Below are 9,862 nucleotides of genomic sequence, written 5' to 3'. Positions count from 1 at the left end.
CAAATGGTTTTGGTCTCCCACCCCAGAGGAAGGGGCTGAGTAAGGAGAGATGTGTCTTCACCACCCTGGACATATTCTCTTTGCTTTGAGTTGTATGGGCATCTGTAAATAGACACTTACTGTCCTGGGGTGAGGAAGGGTGTGACAGGATAGTGTAGGCTCGTCCTCCTTACATATTCCTTAGTCAGCAGAGCTTGACCTCGCAGTTTTTTGTTGGCCCTGAACTTCCTCCGGAGCTTGCCACCTGCTCACTGGGGACCATCAGTGCTAACATCTCTAATGGGTGGAGGTGCCTCCATCTGAGGTCAACCGATTGGAAAGAAAAGTGGGACTCGGGGAAGGAACTCCCTGAGTGTGGCATTCCATTTGCACAGTGCAAGGAGATGAGGCCATGCTGAGTGGCCAAGCTGGTGAGGCAGGATCCATCGGGGCCCAGCTGTTGGCCATTGTTGGGGATCATCTCTGCTCAGCCAGGCCCATTCCTGCCCAGCATCACTGTGCTGGACAGACAGGAGGAACCAGGAAGTGGCTAAAGTGGTCTGAGGCACTGAGATGAGGTGTGAGACCAGATGGTGAGCTGGTGGCGTCAGGAAGCAGCTGCTGGCTTCTGTTGGCCCTGGAGCATCTCAAGGCTCAGGGAGGTGTTTGTTCTCCCCGGGCTGGGTCATTACAGATCTGTCAACAATTTCTATTTCCATTCAACAAATACCTTTCCTGTAATACCCAAAGGGCTACAAAAGGAGCTCCTACATTAGAGGAGTCTGCTGCCCATAATAGATGGCCAGTTTGTGCCAACAGAGACCAGCAGTGTTCTAGAAACAGGCTCCCGTAGCAAGGATTCCTGAGTCGCTGCCAGGACCCAGGTGCCAGGCTGTGTACTGCGTACACCTAATTTCATTTAATCCTCACCTCCCTAAGGTATGGATCACCCCTTTCTTTTATAGATTGGGAAATAGGCTCAGAAGACGTGAAGTAACTTGCCCAGGGACACACAGCTGCCTGGTTACGGTCAGATGTCAGACTCCGAAGCGCATACTCATGCATTTGACTTGGCTGCCACATGAGACAGATGGGGTCTGAGATGAATCTGGAGGGTGGGAAGGAACTTGTCAGATGAAGACAACAGGAAGGCATTGGGGGCTGAAGGTACAGCCTGAGCAAAGATGGGAGGCAGTGTGGTGCCAGAAGCATGTGGTTAGCTCACAGGGAGTCTTAGGATGAGGCCAGAAGGAAGGCTTTGAGCCTATCATGAAAGGCCTCAAGGGCCCGGGCCAGGGCCTTGTGCCCCTTCCAGAGGCCACACCACTCACTGGTGGAGGGAAGAGGCCCAGTGATGAAAAGAAGATGTGATGACAGAAAAGGGAAGAACAAACCCAGAGGTGGGAAGGAGGACATGCTGGAGAGATGGGCTGGAGGCAGGAGGAAAAGGGGAGGAGTTGTCTCCCTTGTGTGGGCAGTGGAGTTTCTTAGAGACGAGCCACCCAGAGACACTTGTCCTGGGCTGAAGGTGCAGTGAGCAGACCTCAGGGAAGAGCCCAGCAGCACCCACGGCCCCGGGGTGGAGAGCGAGAGGAAGAAAGGAGCTTGTGGATGGACAAGGTGAGACACGACCCTCTGTTGATTTGGTTGTGGGGACGAAGGAGGGGTAGGTCTGGCGAGGGCCACCACACTGCCATACTCAGATCTTTTCCACAGACCCAGCTGGCTCTGCTGTGCTGTGAGTCTGTGTCTTGGTCAGGGGACGGGTTCCTACAGGATGACGCCTGCTTTTGCTTGTCCCATGTGGCCTTGGACCTGTGGCACTTGCTATGCGTTGGGCTAGGGTCAGACTGAAGCAGCCATGCCCCCTCCACAGCCAGACGTGCAGGCCAACCCCTCATCCGTCAGCTCATGGCTGACCTGACGCCTCTGATCAAGCTCCTCCAATCAGCATACGTCACCGTTTTTAGACCTGGCTCAAGGGTTGCCTGTTCCAAGCAGCTTTCCCCAGGGGCTTACCCTTCAGTGGCTTTCCTTTACTTACAGTCTCTCTAGATTTTATTTTTCAAAGAAATGCTAAGGCCTTTGATGGTAGGGATCGTATCTTATTTCTTTTCTGTCTCCCACACTAACACCTACAATTGGCGAACAGAAGGTTGAATGAGTGAGAATCCCCTTCCACCCACTCTAGGAGTGTGACCCCAAGACACACTCAGAGGATGTGGTGAGATATGCGCAGGAGGAAGGCCAGGGAGTTGCTAAAGCCTGCCTCCTCCATGATGGTTCTCTGGAATGATGCTCAACTGGGAGGGACCTTGGTGGTGATCCCATCCTCTTTCTCCTCTGAGGGGCAAGCAGAAGTCCCAGGTGGGCACAGGCGCCCAGGGCATGGAGCTGAGCCGAGGCTCTGAGACACACCACTAAGATCAGCGATGACCCGCCCCCCCCCCCCCCCCCTTTGCTAAAACCCAGTTTCCAGGCCTCAGATCCTTAACTTCTCAGCAGCACCCTCAGGTTGGAAATGTTCTTCTCTCCATGACACAAACCTGCAGCCACTGGCTTTTCCTCTTTCCACCCTCCACCCTCCCTCCCCAGGCAGACTCGCCCACCACCCCTGGAAAGGCCACATCGGACGCCCGCATAGCTCAGGCTCCGAATTCTCTTTTGAACTGATAGACGCCTTCTCTCTTTGGCATCTCTCGAGCACCTGTCCTAAAGGCACCTCATGATCCATATCTCCAAACCTGAATGTATGACTTCCCTCAACATTCTTCCAAGAAAAACTCAACCCTGCCCAGGGATCCCTACTCAGCACGTGAACTGCTCCCCTGCCTGTGCACAGGCCAGACATCAGGCATCTTCCTCCCTCCCCTCTCACACGTAGCCCATCTTCCTAAACATCTCTTTCCCACTTCTCTCCATCTCCACCCCGCCGGCCTGTGCTAGCCTCCTCCCCCTCCTGACGGGCTCCCAGCTTCCTTCCTTGCCTCTCCACCGGCCATTCCCCAACACACAGCCACCAGTCATCTTTTTAAAACAGTAAGCAGATCCTGTCACTTCCCCTCTTAAAACCCTTTATTGGCTTCTTGTCTTTCTTAGAATAAAGGCCCAGATGTCAGCAAGGCCTTGAGTGGCCTCTGCCTACCTCTCCCGCCGCAGCCACCCTTCACTCTGCATTGCGGGCGCCTTGGCCTCTCCCTTTACAGAATTCCCCCCAAGATGCCGCTGACTACAGAGCCTTGAAATGAGCCCCGGAGAGGCCCCCTGGCCGCATGCTTCCATACTGACATTTTACATTCATTTATGAAACTAATTAATGTTTCTCTCTCTGCCTGCCTGGGATATCAGTGCCATGAGGTCAGCGACCTCACCTGGCACATAAGAGTAGCTCAGGAAGTATGTGTCAATGCTTGGGCCTCTCTCGGGGAAGACGCTCCTGGCTTCTGGTCACCAAGCTCTGGGGCCAACGTGTGCTGTCCCTGTGCTAGGTAAGGTGTGAGCACCTGGGCCCAGCATCGGAGACAGTGGGCAGTGGGCAGGGGCCGAGAGGGCCTGGGGGTGATGGTCACAGGGAAGGAAAAAAGAGAATGACCAAGGGACTTGGCCTTGAATTGGGGGGAAAATTGCTTTGTTTCCTGGCAATATGAGAAAGGAGGAAGGAGAGTCCAGTTTGAGACTTGATCACTCAGTGGGTGGCCCTTATGTTCTCTTTAAGTCATTGTCACACATTGGAGACTCGGTCACACGCTGGGTCAAGACCCCTGCTTACTGGGGCGATTACAGGGAGCCTTCCAGCAGGTGGGGTCTTACCTGCAGAAGCTGTGAGGGGCCAGGGGAGAGAGGGCTCCCCCTTGGGGCTGTGCTCAGCATGGCTAGGGCAGGGTTTCTCGGAGCCCCCATTGGGGAAGCAGAATGTTAGCAGGTGCTGCTCTCGTAGGGGCCCTCGGGCTGGCTGGGCTCCTCCTAGCTGGGGCCCTGACGGCACACAGGGTCTGGAACCTGGAAGGTACCGGGGAAGAGCTTTCCTGACGCCTGAGTTTTGAAATCTTCAAATGGGGCAGGAAAAATGGCAGATGAGGAAGCCGGGCTGCAGCCTCAAACCAAATGAGACAGGGGAGCCCAGGCTTGACACCCAGAGGAGGCTCCGTCTGCCTGGAAGACAGCCTGGCTACCAACCCAAGTGAGGGGTCCAACACCAGGTAGCCGCTTTGCTGAATGTCCTGGACACAGGGCCCAAGCAGAAAGCACCTTTATTCTCTCTCAGCCCCTGCAAACCTTCCTTTGGATCCATTCTTCCCTGCAGACAGTGCACCCTTTCCTGGTCCCTCTCATGGAATAAAATATCTCGCTCCTTCGGATATTGAAGCTCTGTGCCATTGAACAGGTTTCCCCCACTCAGGCTGGGGAAGCGGTGGGGGCAGAGGAAAATAGCCCATCCTCTTCTCTCTCCACCTGCCTTTCCCATTCGGGAGAATAAGGCTGCCGTGGGTGGAAAGCTTGGGCAAGAAAGGGGAGGGAGAGCTTACCTTTTCACAGCCACGTGTGGCATTGTGCCCTCAGGTAGGTAGACTGCAAAGCTAGATTCTCTGATGGGGGATTGGGGTCCGGCTGGAGCCCCTCGGATCCCCGAGGTTCTTTGACCTGGGTTCTCTGACACAGGCCGGGCCTCCAGCCTCGCGGATCCCTCTGGCTCCACCCGTCCTCACTTGGTCCTTCAGCACCCTCTTCTCCAGGGGTCTGTATCTGCGCCCCCATCCCTGCTCCACCAAATCCTGAGTGATATTTGATTTCTAAAAAGAAATGTATAGTTGGTCTTTGTCCAGGTTCCAGGCACAGTGTTCTTCAAATCCTTGCAATTTCTGAGTGATCAGAAGGGTCACGTTGCCTTTTATTATGTTAATGAGGCAGGTTTTGGAAAGCCCATGAGTCTCCAAAGGCTGCACGGTAGGTTGCCAACCACATGACCAGAGGGTTGGAGCTTTCCATCCTAGACCCCATTCCTGTCTCACCCCCTCCACATCCGGGGAGGGAGAGGGGCTGGAGATTGAGTTCAATCGCCAATGGCCAATGGTTTAATCCAGTGGTCAGCAAACTCATTAGTCAACAGAGCCAAATAGCAACAGTACAACGATTGAAATTTCTTTTGAGAGCCAAATTTTTTTAACTTAAACTATATAGGTAGGTACATTGTTATTAACTTAATTAGGGTCCTCCTAGGGCTTAAGAAGAGCCACACTCAAGGGCCCAAAGAGCCGCATGTGGCTCGCGAGCCGCAGTTTGCCGACCATGGGTTTAATCAATCATGCCTGTGTAATAAAGCCTCCATAAACCCCCAAAGGATGGGTTTTGAAGCTGGGACGGGAACACGTGGTAGGAGAGCGGTGCGCCTGGAAAGAGGATGAAAGCTGTGTCCCTTCCCTCGTGCCTTGTCCTATACGTCTCTTCCATCTGGCTGTTGCGGAGCCATATACTTTTATAATGAACTGGTAAAAAGTAAGTGAGCTGTGTTCTTGAGTTCTGTGGGCCACGTTAGCAAACTAATCAAACCAGGATGGAGTCCTGAGAATCTCTGACTTAGAGCAGGTTGGTCAGAAGCACAAGTGACAGCCTGGACTTGCAATTGGTGTCTAAAGTCTATGTGTATGGGAGGGGGACAGTCTTGTGGGACTGAGCTGTTAACCTAGGGGACTGGACTCTATCTCCAGGTAGACCTCGTCAGAATTGAGTTGAATTGTAGTGTTACTGGACAGGGTGCATAGCCCTGAGTGGGTCTAACTAAGGCAGTAGTGTATAAGCTCTTGACTTCACGCAGGAAAGATTTCACAATACCAGTCCAGGTGTCTTTGAGGGCATGAGTATTACAACTGGGGATAGTGAAACAATAAGGGCTTAGCATAGAAGAGGCAACAGGAGAGACCTAGGCATGGCTGCTTTGGTTCCAATATTGTTATGGGAAAGAAATGAGCCAAGATGAGGCTGCTTTAGTTCACTGAGAAGTCAAAGGAAAGGAGGTCTTGGAGACAGGTTGGGGCGGGGGGGGGGGGGGAGGGGAGTGGGGGGGAGCCTGGGACGAGCTGCCGCTGCCCATTGCTCCCCTGGTTGCAAGTCTCATGGGGCCCCTTAGAGTTTAAGAGATGGGTGCCTGTAGGGCAAAGAAAGGAAAGGGAAGGCGCAGGAATAGTTCCAGGAGGGAGCATGCACAGGGTCCTTTGTCTTGGGGATTTTTTTCTCTCTCTTGCAGGTGGGAATCTTAGGGGAGCTCTCAGGGGAGGGTTTCAGCAAAATATTAGTTTTCCGGATGTGTCCTTTCAGGGTCATGCTCCACCGACTGCTCAGTGCCAGGGCAGAGAGTCATTGGTCATTGCAGCTGGTCCTGGCATCACCCACCTGGTTTTGCTGCTTTTCTGGGCCTGGAGCTGAAAGACGACTGAGGCCTAGATGTTATCTCTAGGGAGAGACCTTCTGTACGTGGCTGTAAATTGCTCGGACAGTTTGTTCAGCTGTCTGTCTCAGTTTTTCTATTCCCTTGTCCTGGCTTACTGGCCTGTCTCAGTAGGACACCCAGCTGGTGTTGCAGAATTGTTTGACCCCACACATCTGGTGTCAGAAGTGTTGCGTGACAGTAGTGGGAGCATAAAGGAGACACACAGGAAAAGTGAGATTTTCCAACACTGTGGAAGGTCAGGCCCTCCCAAGGTACCCTCTCACAAGGAGGCTTTTCAGGGGTCAGAGACCACCTCTTATGCTCCTCAAACTCCCGGGGACATCTGTCAAATTCTATGAGACCTCCTCCCTTCAGCAGCAGCAGCAGGGGCCCTACACAGCCCACGGATAACTTCCCTTCAGAGAGAGGCTGGCCATGTGCCTCTGCTGTTTCCTGAGGACTGATGGTGGCACAATTGATTTCTCAGACTCTTATTCAAAACAGCAGAAGTTGGCCAGCACCCCGATTTAGGGTACGGCATATTTGGCACCTACTGAATGGTTCTTGGCCTTTGGGGGCTCTGCCTAAATGCCAAGACAAAAGGAAGACTCACTTGTGTCCTCCAATTTCATGTGTTAAAAAGTTGGGTCAGGAGAGTAAGGCAAGTCCAGGGAGAGAAACCAGAGCAGGGGAGGCACAGACAGAGGTTGGGCAGGAAGAGACAAGGATGGAAGCCAAGGAGAGGACATTAACCTGATACTTACACAGCACGGGGTGGGGTGGGGGCCAAGGGTCTCATTTCATTTTGTTGATTCTTTCTTCAACCCTGGGGGGTATTATTCCCATTTTAGAGAAGAGATGGAAAAACTGAAGCTCCCAAATGCAAGGGACTCAGAGGGCAAGAAGCAGAATTTGGGTGTCAATATAAGTTAATCAAGAAAACATCTAGAAGGTCCCAGTTGTTTTCCCACTTAAGAATGATTTCAAGTTACACTGAGCAGTGTTAAAATACATTCTCCATGTGGAAAGATAAATAAAACTTTAATGATAAAACTAATGACCCCTTTGACCATCAGCCTTAAGTAATGGTAAGGTGTGTGACCCCCTACCAGGGTTGGGCAAACTTTTTGACTCGAGGGCCACAATGGGTTCTTAAACTGGACCGGAGGCCGGAACAAAAGCATGGATGGAGTGTTTGTGTGAACTAATATAAATTCAAAGTAAACATCATTACATAAAAGGGTACGGTCTTTTTTTTTTTTTTTAGTTTTATTCATTTCAAACGGGCCGGATCCGGCCTGCGGGCCATAGTTTGCCCATGGCTGCCCTACACACACACATACACACATGCAAATATATGTAGCTTTCCATAGAATACATGTGGTCTTTTATTAGTTGTGTGTGTGTGTGTGTGTGTGTGTGTGTGTGTGTGTGTGTGTTTGGGTTTTTTTGGTGTGTTTTGTTATTCTTTTTTATTTTTTTTTTAAGGGTCTCTCATCATTGGGCATCTTTGTTTCTTCACTCAACATTATACCCTGAAAAGGCATTGTTTCTGGGTGCGGATCCACCCCATTTTTCGTTACTATAGAGTATGGTATTCTACCACAGCTTACTTAGCCACTCCCCTGGTGAAGGGTAATTAAAGCGTTTCTAATATTTCAAATAACAGGTACGTTGTTTAAAAGAACTGCAACGTTGCAGGAATCTATGTTGGAAAGTCTCAGTACTCAAGAGGGACCCATGAGGCTCACTTGGTAACGAGAAGGGACATAGGTGGTGGAGGGGGAGAGGGAAAGGCCTGGGTCAGCCGTCAGGAGCCCAGGTTTGAGGCCTCTTCCCCTCTCTGGGCTTCCGTTTCCCCTTCTCTAAAACAAACAAGTCGGGAAGCCAGTGGCTCTCAAGCTTGGTTACTCATCTGAATCACCTGGGAAACGCTAACTTAAAAAACAAACAAAAAAGTAAACAAAAACAGTGCCCGCCCCCACCTCCTAGAGGTTCTGATTCTATTGGCCTATTTTTAAAGCTCCCTGGGCAGCTCTGATATGCAGCAAGGTTTGAGACCAGGGCTTCTCTAACTTTAAAGTGCCCACAAAACAGCCGGAACCTCCTTAAACTGCACTTCCTGACCCAGGAGGTCTGAGCTGAGCCTGCGATTCCACCTCTAACAAGCTCCCAGATGCCACCCATGTTGCTGTTCCCAGATGGTATTTTTGAGCAGAAGACTAGAGTCTCTAAGCCAGTGGTTCTCAACCTTGGCTGCACATTAGAATCCCCTGGGAATCTTTTTAAATCCTTATTTCTGGGCCTCATCCTCCGGAAATTCTGTTTCTTTGTTATGGGGTGGGGCCACACAACATTAGTAACAAAAAAACAGAATTTCCGGAGGATGAGGCCCAGAAATCAGGATTTTAAAAAGATTCCCAGGGGATTCTAATGTGCAGCCAAGGTTGAGAACGACTAAGCTCTCTCTAATTCTAATGTCCGTTTTGATCACCCTGTTTCCACACTGACCTTCAGCCACTAACACGGGCCGGAGGTGAGTGTGCAGAGTGTGCCTGAGAGTCCAGGTGCAAAACACAATGGCTCCCCGGGACGAGCAGGGCTGCTGGAGAGGCCCAGGGCACCGGGTTGGCAGGGCTTGCTCAGCTCCGAAGTAGGAGCTCCTGTCTCAGCCATGATTTAGGCAACAGTTGACCCAGGGACCTCCAAGAGGAGGCACAGTTTCCAATCAGGCCAGCTGAGCCACGCTGCAGGAATTCAGGGCAGATCCTGGGAGGAGGCCTGCTTCAAGGAACTGCATCAGATGTCAGGGAGGGGGTTCCCCTAACAAGACAGGGTAGCGTTAGCACAGTCTTTCGTTTTCCAGTGTCCCTTCTGTTTACCATATTGATAGGCGTGATCATCCACAGGGAACCAATTAGAATTAGGACCGCCGGTTGTTTTATCGGTGAAGTCATGTGGTTATTTTGAGTTTTATACCGTTTCTGTTTCGAGGTCCTTTCAAAGTATTCCACCAGATGTTACCTGATTTTAGGTTTAACCCACTTAGAAAGTGAGATGAGCGGACAGCTTTGAGACTGACTCCTGAATGTTCTGGGAAAGTAATCTCTAGTCTGTCCCTAAAATCTCCTTTTGATTCCTTTTTTCTCTGCTCACAAGACTGAATCAAGAGCCAATCAATTTTGCCTGGCCTGTGTGGCTCAGTGGTTGAGCATTGACCCATGTACCAAGGGGTCAATTCCCAGTCAGGGCACAGGCCTGGGTTATAGGCTTGATCCCAGTGGGGGCCATGCAGGAGGCAGCTGATCCAATCGCTGTTTCTCTCTCATCAATGTTTCTATCTCTCTCCCTTCCTCTCTTTCTAAAAAGTCAATAAAAACATATTTTTTAAAATGTCCACAGCACTTGTATGCATATATGCATAATCCATAAACAAGCAATAGGGTGGCAGAGGCCTGG

At 51.2% G+C, this 9,862-nt stretch overlaps 1 protein-coding gene across 1 annotated transcript in view; it reads left to right on the top strand.

Annotated features, from left to right (window-relative positions):
- The first annotated feature begins 1,235 nt into the window (after window positions 1–1,235).
- PLB1 (phospholipase B1) overlaps window positions 1,236–9,862 on the top strand; it is a 133,890-nt gene continuing 125,263 nt past the window's right edge. The window contains exon 1 of the mRNA XM_036335004.1: window positions 1,236–1,599. The gene's annotated coding sequence lies outside the window, so the exon portion shown is untranslated. The remainder of the gene's footprint in view (window positions 1,600–9,862) is intronic.

This window comes from Myotis myotis, unplaced genomic scaffold, assembly GCF_014108235.1.
Source record: "Myotis myotis isolate mMyoMyo1 unplaced genomic scaffold, mMyoMyo1.p scaffold_m19_p_14, whole genome shotgun sequence".
NCBI classification, from domain to species: domain Eukaryota; kingdom Metazoa; phylum Chordata; class Mammalia; order Chiroptera; family Vespertilionidae; genus Myotis; species Myotis myotis.
This window is presented reverse-complemented; position numbering and strand designations above follow the sequence as displayed.